The sequence below is a fragment of the Cyanistes caeruleus genome, chromosome 3 (assembly GCF_971803275.1).
Source record: "Cyanistes caeruleus chromosome 3, bCyaCae1.hap1.1, whole genome shotgun sequence".
Lineage (NCBI taxonomy): Eukaryota > Metazoa > Chordata > Aves > Passeriformes > Paridae > Cyanistes > Cyanistes caeruleus.
In genome coordinates, this window is record NC_141703.1 from 44674468 (window position 1) to 44697163 (window position 22696).

General features: G+C 35.2%; 1 long non-coding RNA gene across 2 annotated transcripts in view; it reads left to right on the forward strand.

The window, feature by feature from the left end:
• Positions 1–382: 382 nt before the first annotated feature.
• Positions 383–22696, forward strand: part of LOC111926182 (uncharacterized) — a 44662-nt gene continuing 22348 nt past the window's right edge. For both annotated transcript variants that reach the window (XR_015284490.1, XR_015284491.1), the window contains exon 1: positions 383–506. This is a non-coding gene — a long non-coding RNA (uncharacterized LOC111926182). The remainder of the gene's footprint in view (positions 507–22696) is intronic.

Here is a 22696-nt window from a genome sequence, read left to right on the forward strand (position 1 = left end):
GCTTCTTTTCTTTCCTGTCACTGGTAGTTTATAAAGTCTCTTTTCATGTTGATCACTCTCTTTTTCCCTCTCTGGATAAAAAGATTAATCTGCAAGTCTCATCTGGGTAATGAAAGAGTTAAAATCTTGCCCAGGCTTTGTAGATGGTTCTGTGACTTCTGCTGGTGCAGGAGCTGGAGCTGTCTGTGATAAAAGATTCCTCATGGCTGTTCTGGAAAGTGTAGTCGCCGCAGGTTCAGAGCCTCTTTCTTTCTTCACTCGGCAGTTTCTAGTGAATTTAGTCACAGCAGAAACTGCAGCCAAGCCAGGGACCGGCCTGGCCCGGCCAGAGCCCGGGGCAAGCCCCACAGGCCCCATCTCCCGGCCGGGAGCCGCTGGGCCCAGCCCAGCCCCTGCCCCACGGGGCCGCATGGCCTGGGCAGGGAACGGGAGGCCAGCTGGAGCTCTGTTACCTTTCACAGCCAGAAAACAAAGAGACCAAAAGTGCTCTGACTTTACATCTTAAGGTAAAGTTCACAAGTTGATCTTCCTTTTCAATGGTTAAAATTGCTGTCAATTCCCAGTAATGACCAATAATTGGTCAGGAGAAGGGACTCCTTTCAGTCCCCAGCAACTTCAACTTCCTTAGCTCTCACAACCACCTTAAAGGTAAAGTTACCCCATGAGAGCAGCCCATTCCACTGTCTGTAAAGAAATTCTTTCTAATGTCTGACCTAAACCTACCCTAGTGCACTCTATGACTATGTCTTCTTGTCCTATAGCTGCAACCTCCTTTCAGGCAGTTGTGGAGAAGAATAATGAGGGGGAATTGTCTCCTAAGCCTTCTTTTCTCCAAGCTCAGGAACCCCAGCTCCCTCAGCCACTCCTCATAGGCTAAGCACTCCAGACCCTTCACCAGCTTTGCTGCCCTTCTCTGGACACACTCCAGCACTTCAATGTCCCTCCTGAGCTGAGTGGCCCAGAAATGAACAAAGATTCAAGGTGTGCCCTCACCGGTGCCCACCAGTAGAGAGGAAGTATCAGCTGCCTGGTCCTGCTGGCTCTACTATTTCTGTTACAAACCAGGATGCCATTGGCCTTCTTGGCCTGGACATACTGCTGACTAATTTTTTTTATTTTATTTTTTTTCATTATCTAATGGTAGAAAAATAATTAAATTATTTACAAGGGACTATTAATTGTGAAAATGAATTCAATAGCAAATTTTCCAATATTAGGTAGAAACAAAGGTAGCCTTCTAAAAAAAAAAATAATTAATATATATTTAAGATACTAAGTTCTCCTGATACTTTTATTTGTGCAGCCTTTAGTGGCATATTATTTTTTGGTCAAAGAAAATCATTTAACAGGATAAAACTGTGAGAAAAAAGTTTATATGCAATATACTTTATTCTGACTGGGATATTCTGTGCTCAGGTAATCATAATCACTGCTCACTATCCTAGATGTGGATTGGTGCAATCAGAATACATTAATGGGAGATGGTCTGCAAAAAAGCCACATTTGTTTAAACATATATGCAGGCATAGCCAGGGACAGTGTGAAGTGGAGAATAACTCAATATATTTTGAAGCTCTTTGTGCTCCCCTAGTATACAAATGTCTGATTTTTGTCTAGGATCTAGATTTCATTGACACAAAGCCAGGATATCAGTGCAAGTCCGTGGTCCCAACCACCATGGTTTTGGCTATTTCCTTTTTGTTAAATTAGTCTTTGGGATCTTAAGGGATTAGTGATTTATTCTGAATTGATTAACACAAAAGTGTTTAGTAGTCATTTCATACATTAATATCCTGCAGTATAATTCTCCTGATAATTAGCTCCTTTTTCTATAGGGAGAGTGTGTGGAAAAAAATCAAATTGATTTCAATGTCCAGTGCAAAAATATATATTTTATTTTTTTTTTTTTTTTTCTGAGAAACCATTAGAGAAATTAAAGCATTATTGGAACACTGAAAACATTATTAAATTATTTTCCTTCTTCTGTAGCTAAAGAGAACAGAAGAATGCAATTAACAGTTTGGGACATTCTAGCTGGGAGAGTTTAGCTGTTAGGATCCTGAAACAATAATGCTTAAGAAGTCAGTGTTTCTTGAATGGACGAAGTCTATGAAACTGTGAATATCGAATATACATTTTAATCTGGAAGTGGATTTTTAAATGCAAAATTTTGAAATATTCTATGTATATAATTTGGGACACAACCTCTCCAAAGAAAAACACGAAGCAAGAAGTAGAAAGTGTCTGTCCTGCCTTTTTCAAAGAAGGCCACAAACAAAACTCAGAGCTGTGCATGTTTCTACTGAGACTGAGCCATTTGGATCATCCACTCCTCAGACATAAGCTAGAATAAGATTATGTAAATTCAAAGGGTCAGCTATGGTTGTGGCAGGTTCTGCTTTTCTTGTGGTTGGTTGGGAGTTGCATATTCATCATCTCAAAGGAATGCTTTGGTTGACCGGCTTCCAAACTCTCATATCAAGTCTTTGTTAAGAATTATTACATTTGCCAGAAAGAGAATGTACACATAGAGTTTAGAAGATGGAATATCCAGTTTTATGTAAAATATTTACTTTACTGAGTATTTAATGAAGATCTGTTTAAAATTATTTTGAGCATTATAGAGATTCTCTCTAGTAAGAGAAAGCTAGGGAGTGAGCTTGAGGGCTGTGATTGCTGACACTGCACAGTTGTTAACTCGCTTTCTGACCTTCTTTGGGCCACTGAGACACTCCCGTTAGAAAACCACTGATCTGAAAACAAACTGTGACCACATGATAATCTCTGCTACATATCCTTGAAGCCAGGGATACGTCCTTACCTCACTCTTATCTCGCAACATAAAATGTTTTGTTCAGGGTCCTTTTTCTAGATAAGAGAGAACATATTTATCTCCTGGAATATACATAGTCTTGTTCTGTGGCCCATGAAAAGTTAAGGTGTTTCAACAAGGCATCATAAAAGAGAACAATCATCTGTTTCTAATCAATTTTATAAGCTTCTGGCTAAAGCATCCACCTAAGAGATGTTGGGACAGGCTTTTATTTTCAGATTGAGTGACTGAGCTGTGTCATCCTTCAGCCTGAGTGAGTGGAGTACTTGCTGAGTTACTGAGCAAAAGGGACGTACAATGTGCCAGGTCACTGCATCTTCTACAACACAGTGCAGTGTTCACACTGTAGTGATTTCAGTCAAATAATTATTGGACTGGGTTTTGTGATTAACATAAGCAGAAGGTGACCTAGGTTTTACAACCTTGAATGGTTTAAGAAGCAGCTAAATGACTTTCTGAGAAACTGTGCTAATGTATGCTTAGTGTCCTGCTGAAAATGTACATCAAAATGTATTTTGATGGTCGTATTTCCTTTCAAGGACTTTGATATCTCAGCAGGTAGGCAGCAATTGGTATACATTATGAGAAATGAGAAACTTTTGGAGATTTTTGCATAGAGTGATGTTAAAAAGAATTATTATATATTTGTGTATACAATTTTAATAATTCACAGATTTTATCCTAGAAAATTTATTATTTTAGTATGTAGCACAGAGCAGGAAGCAAGAAAACCTTAAAACAATATGGCTGTCACAGCCTGCCTCTCTTATATCTGGAATGTGTGAACTCACGTTTACCTGTTTGGCATTTGGTTTTGCATAAATGAATGTTCCTATAAAATGGCAAAGTTTCTGAGCTCATTATGAGAACACTTCGTATTAAAAAATGTCAGGAATAAATACAGTAATTGTAAACTTACCTCCATATGTGAGATTGAAGTTAAAATCCTTTTCATAATACTGATTTATCCGTTACTACTAGTTTCCAATCACAAGATCACTCAAGAGTAACATCTTTTTTGATTGCTTCAGATTTCTTAATTTAATGGTTATAGTAGTACCATTCTCATTTCATGTCCTAAATATAGTCATGTAAGCAAAAATAAATTGAATTTTGATAGGTTTTAATCTAATATTTTGACCAACACTCTACTTCAAACTTTGCCAAAAAGGTTCCACATGAGAACAAAACATTTTTAATGAAAAAAAAAAAATCAGGAAAGAGAGAAAAAATTGTTTACTCTTGTGGCAATTTAAAGACTGAACTCTTAGAACATGTCACATTTATAACAGTGTATGATTTTCACACAGAAGAAAAAACAATCCCCAGAAAGCAAACAAACAAATAGTCTCAAGGTTAAAAAGGTTTGCCTTTGTTTAGCTTTTCATTTGTCTCTGTCTTTTGTGAATTACATAAAAAGTATCGGTTATCTGTCTTTGTTGAAATCCTCACCTGATTTCTGTTTCTTTCACATAAATGTAATGTTTCCTTGCATAAATCCCCTTGACATTTAGAATTATTCTCCCTTTTAACACTAAGAGAACATTGTGCACAGCACTGAGAATTACAAAAGCCAAATTCCTCAAAAAGAAGAGAAAAAAGTCTACATTTTGACATAGTGTTTAATAATTTCAACATGTTATTATATGCCATCATACCAAAGGGAATTTGATAATATCTGCATTTTGACAATGTTTCTTTAATTAACAAATTTGGATGATGCTGTGACTGTGGGGCAGACCAGTGTTTATGATTTAGGCCTGTAAACAATGAAATCTAATTTTTGCTCTGTGCAGGGGTAGTATGGGTTATTTAAAAGATGCTGTTAGGGCCACTGTAATCTCATCAGGGACACATCAGAAAACTTAGTTCCTCAAGCAGAGAAAAACATGGTGAAATTGTTAGCGGCTGCAATCTTAAATTATGCATGATTTTTGACAGCTCACAGTTTGAACAAATGTTGTAATGTTCCTTTACAGATTTTCATTTTTTTCCTAACCCTCCTCTCTGTGTATGCTGCTCAGGGTGAGAGAGAGATCAAGTTGTGGAATGCTCAGAGTTTAAATTGCTTTGCTTCATTTAGCTTTTTAGAAGCTGTGTGTTTATTTTGCCATACTTTATAACCCTACTTATGCTGCTGTTCATGTACAAACACTCTTTGTGCATGTATAGCACAGTGGGAGATACAGTTTTACATAATTTCACTGTCACCAAGCATCTATCAATGAAGAATTTATTGTGCTGTCTACTGTTCTTATATGCTACAGACATTCTAGAAGAGTTAACTACTCTTCCAATAGGAACAGATGGAAAAAGAGCAGATTAGGAAAGCCTTCTTGATTAACTACTTTTAGTACTTTAGATACTGGAAGGTTAGAGACATTGGTTCATGTTTCTCTGACAAGGTTAAAGAAACATTACCCAGGAAAGCTGTCCAGGAATTGTCAGAATCAGAAAGTCATCCTTTATGCCAAACAGATTCTACAAAACACTTATATGCAAACTTTCCTTTACTGTTCAGAAAAAGTAGGAAACAAGGTCTCTAGCCCTGCAGTCTACAACATATAAAAATCCAGTAATCAAAGCAATTTTTCCATCTCTTCCGAGAGAATGAAGATAAGGCTATTATAGATACAACTCTGATGCATGAAAATCAGAGTTAGATTCAGATGGATAGAGAGACTGTTTCTTTTTAATAAATCAGATGAAAATCACACCAGATACAGTGTTCCAATTTGTGTAAAGAAAACTGAAACAAAACAAAACCAAAACAAAACCCAGCCACATTTAAAATATAGTTTGCTGCATGATACATGAAAATCATAGAATGAAAGAATGTCTTGGTTTAGAAGGGATATTAAAGAAAACTTAGATCCAGACCCCCTGCCATGACAGGTTCACCTTCCACTAGACTAATTTGCTCAAAGCCCCAGTGAACCTGGCAATTAACATTTCCAGAGACTGTGCACCCACAATTTCTCTGGGAAACCTGTTCCAGTGCCTCATCATACTCACAGTAGAGAATTTCTTACTAATATCTGCTCTAAGCCTACCCTGTTTCAGTTTAAAGATGTTGTTCCTTGTCATGTCACTACACATCCTTGTAAGAAGTCCCTCTTCAGCTTTCCTGTAGTTTCCCTTTTGGTACTGGAAGGCTGCACTAAGGTCTCCTCAGAGCATTCTCTTCTCCAGGTTGAACAACCCCAAATCTCTTAGCCTGTCTCACAGGAGAGGTGCCCCTGTTCATGATGCACCTCTGGACTCACTCCAGCAGTGAGTAAGGACCACATCCTTCTTACCTTTGGAGCCACAGAGCTGGATGCAGTACTCCAGGTAGAGTCCCACTAGAGTGGAGTAGAAGGGTAGAATCAAATCCCTTGATCACTGGCCGGGGATACAGTTTGCCTTCTGGGGTATGAGTATGCACTGATGGATCATGTTGGGCTTCTCATCCACCAGCATTGCCAAATCCTTCTCCCCAGTGCTTCTCTCAATCATTTCTCTGCTCAGATTGTATTTATACTTGGTATTGTCCTGACCTGGGTGTATTTGGTCATGTTGCACTTCATGAGGTTCACACAAGCCCACCTCTTAGGCCTGTGGATGGCATCCCTTCCCTCAAGGGTGTAGACTGCACCAAACAGTTTAGTGCTGTTGTCAGACTTGCTGAAGGTGAACTCAGTTCCACTTTCCATGTCACTGGGACAGTATCAGATGCTTTGCACAAGTGATGATAATGGATGTGTGTAAGATTGTATCACAATCCTCTCTGCGTGACCTGAAAAACTAATGTCAATATATTTCATTAATGGCAATACTAATTATGCATATAAAAACCTACATATGGCTTTGAAACATATTTCTAATTTGACTAACCTTTTGGGTTAACTGTTCAGAAAAGCTTTTATATATTTTTTTTCTCCTTATATTATCATAAAATCAGCACAAAAAGAAAAATGTTAGAGCAGGTTACACAACAAATGGAATGAAGTGTACAGTTTTGCATATGGGTAAAAACATTCCTAAGTCATCTTCAAAGGTCTAATTTATAATGTAAAGTGGAACTATGACCAGTTGTTGGTTCTTCTCTATGTATAAATGTTATTAAGCCATGTCTAGGATGACTGATGAATTGTTAAACTAAGGCTTCTGGGAGTCAGACTTCAAACATTAAAAACTAAGGCATAATAACAGATTTCCAGCCCTCGGTATGGTCCCAAAAAACAGGTCATTTTAAGGTATGCTCAAACTGAGGCAGCAAACATATCTAGTCATGCATGCAAAACTGTAAAAAACACTCTTTTCCATGTGAAAAGTTAAAATATATATTTTATATTTTCTGTCAGTATTAGTATAAAACTATGCATGATCAAATACAATTTTTTTCTTTTTTAAATTTTTTTTTCATTCTTAATTACTTTTTCTTTGGAAACTTAATTTACTCACACCTCCCGAGGATAAGATTCAACAGTAAACTTAGAAGGCAGCAGTTGCTGTTGTCCAACTCTATTATCCATACATTTTGCACTTCAGTTCTCACTGGGCTGTTAAATTATATTTGTTTTTACTATGCTACCACTCATTTCATATTGATTTATCTGACTAATACCCCCTCACTAAGTGAGAAATATTTAAAATAAGAGGCAAAAAATAAGTTAAACAACATTAAAAATTAATATTAAAAAAAAAATTATTTTCAATACTTTCTGAAAACAAAGGTGTGAGCCAGATTGGTCTTTATTAAAGAAAAAATAGATTTTATCTAATAATGATCAGCTCAACATAAGAAATTTATTGTTGGTGGCATTCTGAAATGAGTTTTGCAGACTAAAACCTAAGTTGAGAAATCTGCTTCTTCATATCTGACACCTTGTGTTTATTCTGTGTCTTTTGGCCTCCAACAAAGTAAAAAAAATTGCCATTTATTTCATTACTCTGCACTGAAGTCAACCCATAATTATATGTTTGCTGAATTTTGTATTTGAAAAATTTTATGAGCTCTAGAAGAACCAACCAAATCAAAATAAATGAAACAATGATAAAACAAAAATCCCATTATTTACTGTGGATGTCTCCCTGAGGCTTGCCCCAGAAGGTGAACCCAAGAGATATATTTATCATCAGAGTGAGATCTGAGTTTACCATTCAAATGTCAGGAAAATGACTTTTTAATAACTGGTATCCTAAAATCACCGGTGGGGATGGCTGTTTGTTGCAGCTACAGTGCAGCCTTTCCTCTCTGCCAGTTCCTGAAATCATTATTGGAAAATTATCTCCATAATAGATGAGAATCTTCTATTTTTGGAAAACAGCTACTGCTTAAAACAGTTGTGGAATCCTTACATGAACAAAGAGTGCTAGTTAGAAATATAGTAGGACAAAGACTTATACAGAAACTTTTTTAATATATTCTGTTCTGTTCTATATATTTTGATGCTGTGTTTCCATTAGAGCACAGATTTATTTTCACATTAAAAATAACTGTCTAATGTAGAATGCATTCAGGAAGAGGAAAAAATGCCAGATTACCTAAACTCAGCACCTCTTATGCACTTAGGCTAAGAGATAATGCTTGCACAACACTGAAATTTGAGACTGCATTTTGTCCAACCTGATAATGCATCAACATCTATTAAAAAATGGGTTGTCCCTTTGAAGTGAAACACATACAGCATAAAATGGTAGCTACCTGTGGTCCTCTGTGAGACCTATTGCAACATCAGTGGGAAAGACAGCCTATGTTAAAGGCTTCCAAGGCACTAAACATTTTATGGAGTGCAATTTGAGTTCAAAAGGTAAGGAATAATGCTGGCCAATCCTGTGACATGCCTGCCTGAAGTTCTCAGTTCTTTCAGGCTATGCAGCTGATGGAAGAGTACTAATACTGTACCATGATTCAAAAAAACCCAGTGAACTCATAGAACTCTAAACTTGTTATTCTGACACTGGGCCTGGAGATAATAATACAAAACACCGACTCAAAATCTTTTGGTTTAGAATTAAAGGAGAGTGATATGCTTAATGCCAATGAAAACTGTGACAAAAAGTTTGATTTTCTTTTTATGAGAGTATAAATTTAGCTCAGAAATGTAACATTTGTTCAGTATTTGATTTCTTCCTGCAAGACCTTTGATTAAAAACACCTGTACACACACAGAACTGGCAAAGCACAATATGAATAAATGTGCTCTAGATGCATAATTAACATCTCAAATCCCACTCTTGGTGGGATCTTGATTGAAGTGGGTGTTTTTGGCAGGGTTGAATAGAAATCACTATTAAGTCCTATGATATACAATATTTCCTATGGGAATAATCTAGAAAAAAAAGTTGCTCATAATAAAATGTAAATATGATATAAAGATAGAGGAAATTATCTTAAACTAGAATGTTAATCATATAGAGTGACCTAATGAGTTCATCTCATGTTACCTCTTCAGTAAGCTGGCTGGTACTATACTGGAGTTACAGGACTTATCATACAGAAACAGGAAATAGCCTTTGAAAATGGGGCCATAACCTTGAATAATATTCTGTATTTACAGCAGATAATTAATTTACTCTTACCTCTCTCTATGACTGGAAATTAGAAAAATTTTGACTGTAAAACCAAGCATAGAATATGTTTTTGTGGGGAAAATTCAAACTTCTACTAGGATACTTCCTACTCAGCAGGAGGTACGCTTGTATTGCCTGGACATTAACAAGGTGATGCAACACAACTTTTCTTGACTAGCTGCTGTGATTCTTTGGGATATTGAATTTTACAGTAATTTTCTTTTAAGGGTAAAAACATTTGAAAATGGTCAAGAAATAACCTGTGTAGGAATGGAATGGCATCCTATTACCACTGTTTCAGAGAAAGGGGAGCTAACCAGTGTCAGAATATCAGAATGTTATTTTCCTGTTACTCTATACAGTGGTATCGATGTGCCAAGAGTGAAGATATAAAGGCACACTTGTCTTAAACTGAGTCTTAAAAAAAAGTGTTATATGACAAAGTTCTGGATTATTTCTGCATAATTCCAGTACAACTAACCCACGTATGATACTTTAATGTTCCTTTTTATTAACAAAACCCACTAAAATGCTAATTAAGACTACATATGTAGATCTATTCAAATTATTATAAAGTTTAAACAAAATCAATATTACAATATAAAAAAAAAATAGCCTAGGAAAGCTGTTCCTCTGCTATTATTTATGAACAAACATTATCTTCCATGGAATTTTTCCTTGTCTATAGATGAATATTTATCTGCCAGTCTCAGATTTCTTCCAGCAGTGCACAGAATGAGGTGACATTTGAAAATTCATAATATTTTTGTAGCTCACTTTTCCATGAAGAAAGAGCTCTGTGAATGTCAAGAATCCCAAGTCTGGATATCCAGACTCTTACTTAACCTGAGACAGTCAGTAACTTCATTTATCCCTGCTTAATTTATAAGTACTGATTCCTGTCCTCTGCTCACCTCCCATATTGTGCGATCACGAGTGTTTTGAGTATGCTTACTCTCTCTTTCCATTTTTAAATGGGATGAATTGCCCTGTGGAGATGTGGATTTGCTTTCAATGTCTGCAAAAGTAAGGAGAAGTGACTACTTTAAGCTGAAGTGGCTGCTTTTCAATACTTACGTGAAAGCAAATTAATCCCATCAATAGGAAGCTACTTTGCCCTGTATGTGGTTATCCAGGAAGCATCCTGGCTGTAGAGGCATTCATAATTAAGTCTTTTTGCTGTGGTATAATTCATTGCTTCCTGCTCTAAGTCGTGTATATTCAGAGAGCAGAACATATTTTTCCATTTCTTTGAAATCTTTCTCTTCATGAATTCAGACCTTTTTATTTCCACCTGGGATAAATCACTCGGTTCTTTCAGATGTTTGGTTTTGGTCTTGGTGTAACAGACATATCATTCCAGTTACTCTTTTCTGGATCTGTCCATTACATCCCAGATTCTCAAGTCTCACAACCCAGAAGAATCAAAGACCCAGCTCCAACCCCTGTGCTGAAATGAGCCATAAATATAGATTTTCTTCTATTATTCTTCTATTACATACAAGGACAATTTTTAAGGTTTTTCTGATGTTGGTTATTTTGTGGTTTGGTGAATTTTTTTATTTTTTAATCCACAGCATGCACATTTCTCTGTCATGTCCATCTTGTCACTCATTATAACCCACAAATCCTTCTCTAAATAACTGTTGCCTAAACACTTTTTCCCCCATAATATCCAATTGATTTTAACTGCCCTCTGTAACCTTTACTTCTCTCCTTGAATTTCTTTCCATTTTTCAGCAGATTAATGGTCTTTCATGGCTGCTTGGAATTTAAATCCTTTCCTTCAAGCATAGCTGTAATCTCTCCATTTGTACAGAAAGTTGAAGACCCAAGAAGAATCTAAAACAGAAATGGAATATGGTGTGGGGAAAAAAAAAATCTGTTCTCTTCTAAGCTGAACTAGATGTTCAGCATGCAGTATCAAAGCAATATTTTCCTAAGACTATGACAAGGGAATAATCACCTTCTGAAATCACACAAATTCCCCCAAATCTACATGACTTTGAAATTATGCTAGCTATTAAGTATAAAAGCTTTCTGAATATACAGTATTCTTTCAATTAAATCCAAAGTGATTTCTCAAAATCGAAGCTAGAAATAAAACAGCCACAAAGAACTTTCTTCACAAATATGGATTACTCTTCCAGGGCATTTCTGATTTCACCTACTCTCATAATTTTTACAGTTGCTAAAGTGCAATAAATCACTGAAATACAGGCACTGAAATACAGAAGGTTTTATTTATCACTGAACAACTTTGCAATCCCCATAATCAAGAAAAATTTTATGGATGATTCTTTCTGCTGGGGTAGCATTAACCACTTTTTCTGCAAAGTTAGTCTCACAACAGCAACAGAAAAGAATATTAACAATTGAAAACTGATGAAGTGAAAGGAATAACTTAAAATCAGAGTGGACATATGGACTCTGATATTTAAAAGTACGTTATACTGCAACATGGTACATATATATTCTGATTATTTAATTTCTTTAATATTTTAAGAGTGAATGAAGAATGAGAGATTCTGGTCAAACAAATGTGTATTTATGGCTAAAGATTATTAGTTCTGTATTCTCTGATCTGAGCAATTAAAGAGAGATCTCTCACTTCAGAAGTGACCTGTCAAACTGATTTAGATGTTGGCATCAAAATATATTTATGAGAGCTAAAGTGACTGCAGTCAAGCAGTGAAGATCTTGTTTCAGTAAATGTGGTCTGTGGTGTTCTCTGGACTTCATTCGGTTCCCTGCTTAAAGACAACTACTTACATCTGATATTTCATTAAGTCTGTAGGACATCTTCATGAAGCTGGTTAATATAGACTATCTTTGTCTTTCTGGAATGGGGATATCTGGGCTGGGGTACTAGATGAATCATATGACACATTTTAATTTGGATACTGAACTATTCTCTAAATGCCACTGGTTCTACCTCCACAGTCTATGATGTACACATCTAACTTGTGGTTATTACAGTTGCAATGTGATAAAACTCTGTATGTTTCAGTTCTGACCAGTGATGGTAAGTGAGGGGTCAGCACAGCCCATCCAGTTGTCACAGAACTAGAGTTCAGTACCAAACTTTTCAATTAATAGAGAATATTTAAATGCAATTATTATATTTTCCACACATTTGTAAAGTACTAAACTTAACGAAATGCATTTTCAGATCTTCTGACTAGATATACTTTAGAATTTTGCTGTTAGACTACCTGCTTTTTTTTGAATTGTGGGAGTATGAAAAGTATAAAATTTTAAAAAAACTATAAGAATGAGACTGATGATGGTGATTAAAGGGTGTATCCGCAAGCAGTACTTTCAAGGATTTTAACTTTGATGCTGGCAGAGCACACTAACTTTTTCTCATTCTAGCCAGTTGATTCATTCCAGCAGTGATTATGGAAGATTATCACACCAAGTTTCATGATAAGCCAGGTAAATAATTTGTGAAATCCCATGAAAAGTGTTCCTTTAATCATCTATTCCCTCTAATGTATATTTAAGGTGCATTCTAAAGATGTTAAATGAGTTTGTGAGTAACTTGAAGCAGCTACTATATAAAATTACATGTTTGTACAGTGTATAGCATAATGGGTTGTGTTTCAATTCTAGATCAATGGACATTATCATATTATAAGTAGTCAATTAAAAAAAAATATAGAAAACTTCATTAGGTGATAATCAAGAGGGAAAAAAATGTTCTGGAAAATTTTGTGGGTATTATCTTGTGCTGAGCTTCCAAGGAAGCTGCTATACTTCATTTGCTAAAACCCCCACAGACTATTTCCAACCTTCTGCTATTATTGATCCAAATCATCTGTTTGTGAAGATTCTATTGAGAGCAGGAATTTTTCATGTGACTTTACCTCACATATATTGCCTGAGAATATTACTCAGCTGAACTATTTTGTATACTATTGTGGGGAATTACACCATGTATCTGCATGTCTCAAAACACTGTTCCTGTAAGAGAAGCCACCACAATGGAACCTGAGATAAACACAGACAGCAGAGCATCTACAGCTAGATATGTATGTGTTTGTGGTCTTGAAAATATGCCTTAAAATGAAAAGATGAGTAATCAAAATGACATAAGCAGAGTGCTAAGAGACATGTTTCTCATAGGTTATGATAATTTTTACAGAACAAAACATTCACTCTGATGTAAAGAAAGCACTTGAACGAGTAAGTTGAAAAAAAAGACATGCTGAAGTTAGCAATGTTCAAATTGAAAATCAGATATGTTTTCCTTTATTTAGGATTTTTTTGACATCATCTCAGTAAAAGGCCAGTAAGTTTTCGCCAATTTTCAAATTTTGTCTTTCAAGTGGTGGTTTGCATTTTTCAGTAGGCTGGCATGAATTATCTGAATGGTACCTTCTTGTCCTAAAAAGTAGCTAAAATCAGGAAATGATTGACATTAACTGCTAAGGAAAGTTTCTTCCCACCTGTCAATGAAAAGCATCTTCTTTTATGGCACTGGAGAAAAACAGAATTTTACACACTTTTAGTACATTTTTGCAAAACAACTTGAGCTCGGTAAGTTTAACTACTGTTCTCAGCTCATATTCACTAACTTTTTTCTTTTAAATTTCATATAATTTCATTCTCCTGTGAAAGATTTGCTCATGTCAAAACTTTATTAAAGAAAAAATTTCAATGCTACACAATATTCATGTCTTATATCAGCCAGAAATTTTGTTACCTTTTGAGCAACAAAAACACTGTTCCACTATCTCTATTTGGACAACATTTCCATAGATCTCAGGTTTGTAGAACTTTTCATTTTCTGAAGCAGCATCAACTTTTCCCCCCAGAAGGTATCTAAAATTTATGTATATGAGGCATTTTACCACTAATTTCAAAGGACTTGTTTAGATTTTCACTGGATTAATTCTGTGTTCATGAACAGGCTGCTCATATCTGCAAAGTTCTTTAAGTTCTTAAAATTTAAACACTTCCTTTATGAAGAAACATTAATTTTATTGACCTTATTCCGTCTTTAACTTTTCAGCATGATGGCATTTTATAATATATCTGTTAGGAGCTATTTGCAATAAATTGGAATTCACATGCACACAAACACACTCACATGTATACAGACCACCACCCTTCCCCAGTAATCACACTCCACACACCATTATAATCAAAGACAAGCTCAATTTGGGCAATATGTTTTAAACAGCTTTTTTGCAATTAATGCCCATAGGGTATCTTTAAGTTCTGTGTAATAACAAAGACATCAGAAGTACGTATGCATACCGTGTCTTATGTAGCTATCAGCGAAGTTTAAGATAAATAAATCAGTTAAAGAAAGGTATCTAGTCTAGTAAAGTGCAATCAGATTTGCCAGAGATGTTTAGACAGTTCATAACTGCCTCTTTCTAAAAGAAGTTGATAAAATGCTGATATAATTTGCACTATTTGATTAATAGTGAAAATGAAATAGACAGACACGTTGCCCTCTTTATGTGGGAGTTTCATACTTTCAGGATTGATAAGAAGCTTTATACCGTAGGGAAATTATATATAGAAAACGTCTAGGATCTGTTCCCTATAGTCATCAAGTTATTGGATTGACATAATTCTTATCCTCATCTTCATCATCATTATCATAATCTAAAGGCTGATGTTCCAGAAACCAGTTATTTCTGACTTGGAAGAAAAATTAAGTTGCTCAGGGAGTTGATTTTATGCTACTCTATATTGCAACTTTATATACACACTAAAGTAACACTTTTGAATTCACATTTTGTGGCAAATGTTATATGGATAATATAAAAAGCTTTATTTTTAATGTCTGTGCTCATCAGCAGTTAAATCCTTGTTTCGGTATAATCAATATCTGTTTAGATTTTTTTTTTTTTTTTTTTTTGAAACACCTGAAAAATCTGACACAGCTGTGTATATATTAAAGTTGGAGGTAAGTAGGATTATATAATTTACATATGCAGGCTCTTCACCATCCCCATTTAAAATGAGTAGAAAAATGCATATTTCTTATTGATTTCTAAACAATCTGGATAAGGTCCAACTAAGATTACTAAGGCTGTATAAAATCTGAAATTCTTTGCTAGTCTAAGACTGTCATATCTTGTGTTGAGGAATAAGCACCATCCATTAAAAGAGATGTTGGACTGACATAAAAGAATGAATCAGGATAGATCTGAAACATATTTATTGGACTTTCTTACCTTAAGAATTAGTGACAAAAGTAATGGCAACAGCTATCAAGGATGCAAATCTGGGACCTTTTTCTTTGAGCTGAAAGGCTACAGAGTCACACTAGCAAAAAAGAGACAAGTTCATCCAATTGTTTTGTGATTTTTCCCTCCTACAATACATGTTCCATTCTCCCTCTCTCTGTGTGTTTCTTTTCAATTTTGGTGAATGTAAATTAGCATATTCCATAAAGTAATAATGACAATAACATTAATAAAGAGAACTTGTTTTGGCAGACTACGCGTTACCAGAATTTAGACTTCTGCAGAGGGCTCTTCAGTTTCAGAATCCTAGTGAAAGACAGTTTGTTGGAAGTAACTAATGTCTTCTTAAACACTGTATTTAATTTATTTTCCCCTCAAGAAAAAATCCAATTAAGAATCCAATTTTTGTTCTTGACAGCTATCAGGCAAACTCCTTCTACTCTCTTTCTTTTCACTTTTGGGGTAAGAAGAGTGCTTGAGGCCAATTTATTTCAAAGTCCTATATCATCAGAAATGTAGTTTTATTCTGGGCATTCTTGCTAGGGTAAGAGGTTCAGCATTCCTCAGGCACTGAGAAAGATTTGAAATAGTGTTTGTTGCTCAGAGTAAAAGTGACTGATGGCTTTTGAATACTAAGACCAAGGCTTAAATCCTGATAATTGCAAAAAAAATTCAAATAGCAGCTTTGTGGAAACAACATATACTAGATATAACTTTAAAAATAAATTCTTAATATTTAAAAACTATATATAAAAGCTATATATTAACTATTTTTTTTTTCTTTTAATAAAAACACTGCTCTATTTGTAAAACTTCTTATTTATTTCTTCAACAAATTTTAAGTCTGGTAGGGAAATTTGTCTGACATTTCTTCCGAAGAGCAAACCACCAAGCAGTTATTACCATGATACAAGAGTGCTTGATAACACAATCAAAAATTTCCATAATTCATGCTTCTCTCTTTATATAAGAAGATATAATGATAATATGCAGTAGGTAAGTAAATTACAGAAAATTATCTGTTTAAATCTTCATACATATTTAAAAGATAAAGATTCCTTTGCTGATAAGCCACACTCTGTATGTCTTTTTTTGCATGTCATTACTATGATCCTGGTGTTTCTGGAATGTTGTTAACCTTGTTCTTCCCAATTCCTTTAATAAAAAACAAGGCTATGATGCTTTCAGTTGTTATGCCATTCCTGTCATATAGAGAAGGGCATTTATTATTAACCCAAGTAGATCAGATTATAAACTACTGTCACTTGGTTTAGTGGATATTGAGAGAGACTTCAGAAGCACTTTGTAGCCGAAGTTCACGATTTTGCAGGATGTGATTTAATAAAAAACAACCTCTGGTTAACAGAGGTATTAATGTACTAAGAACACTTTTCTGACATTTTTTTAGGTCACCATAAGTAGCATCAAGAGTAAATTCCCTCCCAATGATTTCCAAGAGAAATAAGTTAATGTTTATTACACCCTAATTATTTGTATTTTTTTCTAAAATAATAGTCCAGTGTATTAGAGTTTTTAAGTGTGCAAAACCATTTTAAAAAATTATGTTGCTTCTTCTACATGAAAATACACCGGTATTGTCCCTCTTCTTCTCCAAGGCATACCAGACTGCTTTCAGGAGCAGCAGCTGACCTTTGCTTTAAAAAAGACTAAATTATCGTGTGACATATGCTGAAAAGATTATGATTTCACTTTATAAATGCCAGACATCAAAATTTTTAAGTCTTGTCTGTGGCAGGGTGCATCTGTATCCCCATGCCATTCTTCTAGATTGCTTTTGTTATGTATAAATACTGAAATACCAGGTACAAGTATCTTCCTGAAGATCTAAGGAAGCAGTAGTTTTGGTTTTGCTGAAATTTCTAGGCTTGAAATTGTTTATATTATTAAACAGTATCAAGCTGCATTTCTTACATGGGAAGTATTTTATCAATATGTATATTATCTATGTATGTTGTACACAGATCTGCACCTGCTGGGGAAAAAGAAGACAAACTAAGAAAAAAAAAAAATCCCTCTTTGACAACATGTAATAAAAAACCCCAGAGCAGACATAACAAGCAGTTCACAGAAGAGATGCAAATTTTGTATAGCATGTAGAATGGAGTCCTCAAGAGTGAGTGCTACACAATCTTTTCAAAATTCCTAAGCATCAGTTTTCTACAGTTATAATACTAACTAATAATAGCAATTCTATTGAGCTCTAAACAAATAAAAGTTGTTATTCGAACACCTTTGCTTCATTACCTGCTATTGTTTTCATAACATTATTGTTCTTAATAAGGTTTCACAGTGCTTGCATTGTGACATTATATGCTGGAACTATGTGAAATTATTATATTTTCTGAATGACCATAGAAAATACTATTTCCTGTATGTATAACATCTCCTAGAATCCTCAGAGGGGAAAAAAAGGCAAGGAAAAAAAATTTCCCTAGAAAATATATTCAGTCATGAATTTATGCTATCAGACATTTACATGAAGGAAATGAAAGTAGGGGGAAAAAAAAAAGTTACATTTTCAAGCAGGTGCTGAATAGATTTAGGAGAAATTCAACAATGCCAGCATTCTGTATCAAGTTGTATAATTAATCTGTCACTTAACTGCTGCAATTATTAAAGATCTATTAGAACATGGAGGTATTCTAACAACTTTGTCAGACTGTTCTTTCTATGTGTAAATTATTTTAATGCGTGAAATTAATTGAAGTATCTGAATCACCAATCAAACACCTAATCAACATTCTAATCAACAGTCAAGTATCTGACATGACAAATTGGGTTAATTGTCAACTGCACATCAGGAAAACTAAATTATTAATTAAAAAATATAATAAAGCCTTTTCCAGAAGTACTGTTAAAGGCTAACAACAGAGTGGACCTTTTAAGATAAGTAAAAATGAACTCCTGAGGTGTTTCTTGTGATCATTGCACAGAAGTATCTCAGAACAAACCATTTTTTAATCATAAAAATGTCTCAAGAAAATATTTGGTTTTATCACAGCTAGGAGGATAATGAGCAAATTGGACTTTTATCAAATTTCAATAGAAAAATATATTATAGTGTAAAAATATTATTAATCCATTTAAATTAGTCATTCATTAGTCAATTAGTAAGTAGTCATTCTTCTTAATTATTTAGCCACCATATGATAGATATTAACTGCATATAAATTTCATTCAATCAATAAACAAAGATTTTATTGAATTCAGTTAAAGAAAACGCTCTTATAACCACATTTATTAGGGCTACACAATTAGCATACAGTTATTTTGTCAAAATAATTAATTACTATTACATATATTAAGAATAAGGTTCTAAAACTTTGCCAATCACTTCTAGTGTCAAATTTTGCCTATTAGACAAAATTCTTAGAATATATTTGAATTCTTAGTATATATTTGCTGAATTATTGGAGGAGTTTTTTTAGTTAAAAGTCAAATTGTTCATCTTCCACAGCCTTGCCACTTGTACATTCATAATTCTGAAAACTGAGTGACAAGCTACCGAGGAAAGTGAATACCTAAACACCAAACTGACTCTGTAGGCAGACACGTAGACCCTACCACAGGTCTGTATTTTTGTACCACTCCCTTAATGTTTTTTAAAGTAGGAATCCAGTCTTCACACCACTGAGATACTGGCATACAGAGTCCCTGTGGTTATTTTATTAATATATTTCTCTGGCTATGCCAACAGCAGAACTTTGTCTAACAGGCTAGGAATGCCAAACAGTTCACACTTTACACAGTGGACTACTTTTGTTGTTACTTTTTTGCACATTATAAGGCTTTGATTGAAGTCATCCTTGAAAGATGGATACAGAATGACATTAGGAACATTTTTGAGTCTGGCCAGTTTGACAAATCTAGCTCACTATTCTGTTCCTGACCCTGCAACCAGTGAGATGAGTTTGGGAAAGTATGAGAGCTTGGCTACATTCTCCAATCCTTTTTCTTGGTTCTTACCTCTTCAAAACCTGTGTAACTTGTGCCTACTTCATCCTTCCAACCCTTTTGAATTTATCAGCCTTATATCTTAGCCCTTTTCAGACCTGCACAAATGTTCAGAGCATGGTTATCACATTCTTCAGCCTAGAGTAGAGCTCCCACACTTATTTAATATATCATTTGTAAAAATTTTTATTAAAAAAAAAGCTGAAAAAGTTGAGAAAGGGAACTGATCTTATATATAAAAATATGACTTGATTATTCCTCTTATTATTTTCTTAACAAACTATTTGCAATACAATCATACTCAGTAATGATGATCCTAACATATGCAGTCCAATTATCCACTTATTAGTAATTTCCATGAATTATGCAGTCAGAATTGTTGTACACAGATTTTATAGTATCTAAACTTTCCCTTTATGTTATATTTATCCCTTCCATAATCCTCTCTTAATGTCAGTGGGATCAGACATCATTCAGGCCAATGCAGTCAGTCATTAATATCGAGAACTGTCCTCTGGGCGGAGTTATGTGGTAAAGGCAGTGGGTTTTTACAGCCCCATTCTCAGGTCCACCAAAGAATTTTTCTTCGGTGTTGTTACAAAATCTACTTGGACACTCTTTCTTTCCTCTTTTACTCACAAGTTAATTAGTTGTTTACCAACTAATTGATTTTATTAGATAGCTGCCATATATGGTTGAGTCTTTCCACTGCAGATTCAAGACCAAGAGGAAGAAAAATGACATATTGCAATATAATAGGAAATAAGATACTGTGGAATCAGTGCTCATTTCAAGGACACAGCCTTCTTGACCCTTTCCTGACTCTCCTCAGAAATGTTTGCAGTCACAGCTTAAAAAGATCCACAGTCAAGACAATCCTTGACATGACTAAGGGCATGAATTGCTAAGTCACTCAGAAGGTGGTGGCCTTTAGTGATTTGTAGAAACATCATATTTTCTTGGATGCACAGTCTGGTGGTTAATCTCCCTTTCTCATGGCTGAAGCCCTGCTCAGTGTTGTCCACAGTTTAAAGGATTTCAGCTGAACTGTAGGCAACACTCCATGACCTTTTTTAATGTGCTAGTGTGTAGCAGCAGCAAAGAAAATACCACATTTGCAGTAATATGATAGTAAGGATATTAGTCAAGAAAACAAAGAGAAGGAATTTATTTATTTTTTTTTTTAAATTCCACATTCATTAACAAAAATTTCAGGGCTTTTATCAGCACAGAAGCAAAGGTTTCTTTCCCTTGATGAGAGTAGTGCTCCTTGAGTGAACTGAAAATCCTCACTTTCATTCTTTCCCAGTATAAAATAAAAAAAAAATCCATGACTTTTCTCTACAAGTCTGGAGTGGGCACTTAGATGACCAGAAACAGAGGGAAAGAGAAAGCAGTCTGTGGTTTGTGGGAGCACCAAAGATTAGACAAATGTGAAGCAAGTGCAAACATAGAGGCTGAAGACATTTAGACTTGGAAAACTACAGTAAGTGCAGGGAAATAGCTATGGATGGGATAGTCAATCAAGGGGGTGTGAGTGAAGTGTGTGAGAGCACCTAAATCTAGCCTAATAAGGGGGTTAGCTGGGCGAGCAGAAGGTGGTGTAGACTGGAGATCATTAACGTTAAATTATTAAGAAATGTGTAAAAGAATACAAAAACAAAGCTACCAGGATTTTGGGACTCTATCACAATTCTTGCAGCATCCCAAACTGAAGAAAGAAGTTTAAAAATGCTAGAATCTTAAGAAGATGTGGGACATCACTGAAGATACTGTAGCAAACATTATGAACTTTGGTTGAAGTATGCTGTTTTAGGGTTGGTGAGGACACACAAACAGTTCTTTCTATGTTGAGGCTGCTCCATACATACCTTTTGCTACTAGTGGTCACTTGTTTTGCTCAGCCTAGAAAAGAAAACACTAAGTGGAAACCTGAGGGGATGAAGAGGGGCAGACACTGATCTCCTCCCTGTGGTGACCAGATGATGTGAAACTGTGTCAGAGGAGGTTTAGGTTGGATTTTAGAAAAAGATTCTTCTCCCAGAGGGTGTTTGCAAAACGGAACAGGCTCTCCAGACAAGTGATCACAGACCAGCTTCAAAAATGTTCAAGAAGCTTTTGGGCAGTGTTCTCAGGCACATGGTGAACCTCTTGGAGATTGTCTTAATGATACTTATGGGTCCCTTCTAACAGGGACCTAAGGTATTTTATGATTCTATTATCTCTTTGCTTTTTCAGTGTGGAAGGTAATATTCCATGTAATAGTTAATAGTAGATCTCCCCATGCCACTTTCCTATGATTGCTATTTTTGTAAGTTTTTCCACTCTTGAAAGCTCAGTCAATCAAGCTGTTTTGCATCTCTCACATTTCCAACAGAAAATTTGATGCATTTACATTAGGACTCATTCCTGTTACATGTTTCCTTCCCCAGCATTATATACTGTAATTTTGGACTGGAGCTACAAAAACTTATACATGGTTATGCACATTATGCATAGCCATACTACTTGCTTAAATTCATTGGTTTCTGCCTGATACAGTGTGAATTCTTTGTGTTATCTTCAAACTGCTTATCAAAGCTGCTGCTTTCATTCCACAAAGATATCTCAATAATATGCTCTTAAATGCTAAACTCACCAGACCAGTGAACCCAGGTGTCAAATATCTATAAAAAAGAAAGAAATGTTCAGCCAACCCATTTAAGAAACTTTTGTATTTCCAGGAGGTGGGGAAGACTGATTGCATTTCAAGTAGTGTGGAAGTATGGGATATTTTACAATTGCCTTTTCTGCTTGTGATCAACTCCTTTATCTCATGCTGTTGATAATGGAGACAGGAGCAATGACCTGTGTTTGCTGTGCTAGAAATATAAGCTTGTGTTTCAGCAGTCACTGGTAGGGACTGTTACCTTTTCTAATGCAGGGTGCCCTTAGGTGTCATATGTGTCAGTCTTGTTCTTTAGGAAAAAATAGTAACTTCCAAGGAATTTTGTAGATGGAATAGCTACATTTGCAATGAAAGGATAACCTCCATGAAGAACCAAGGGAGACACACATACCAGTATTTTTAATGTTTTGACCTTTCAATATCATGAGACTACCATGAAGCTGAACCATTCTG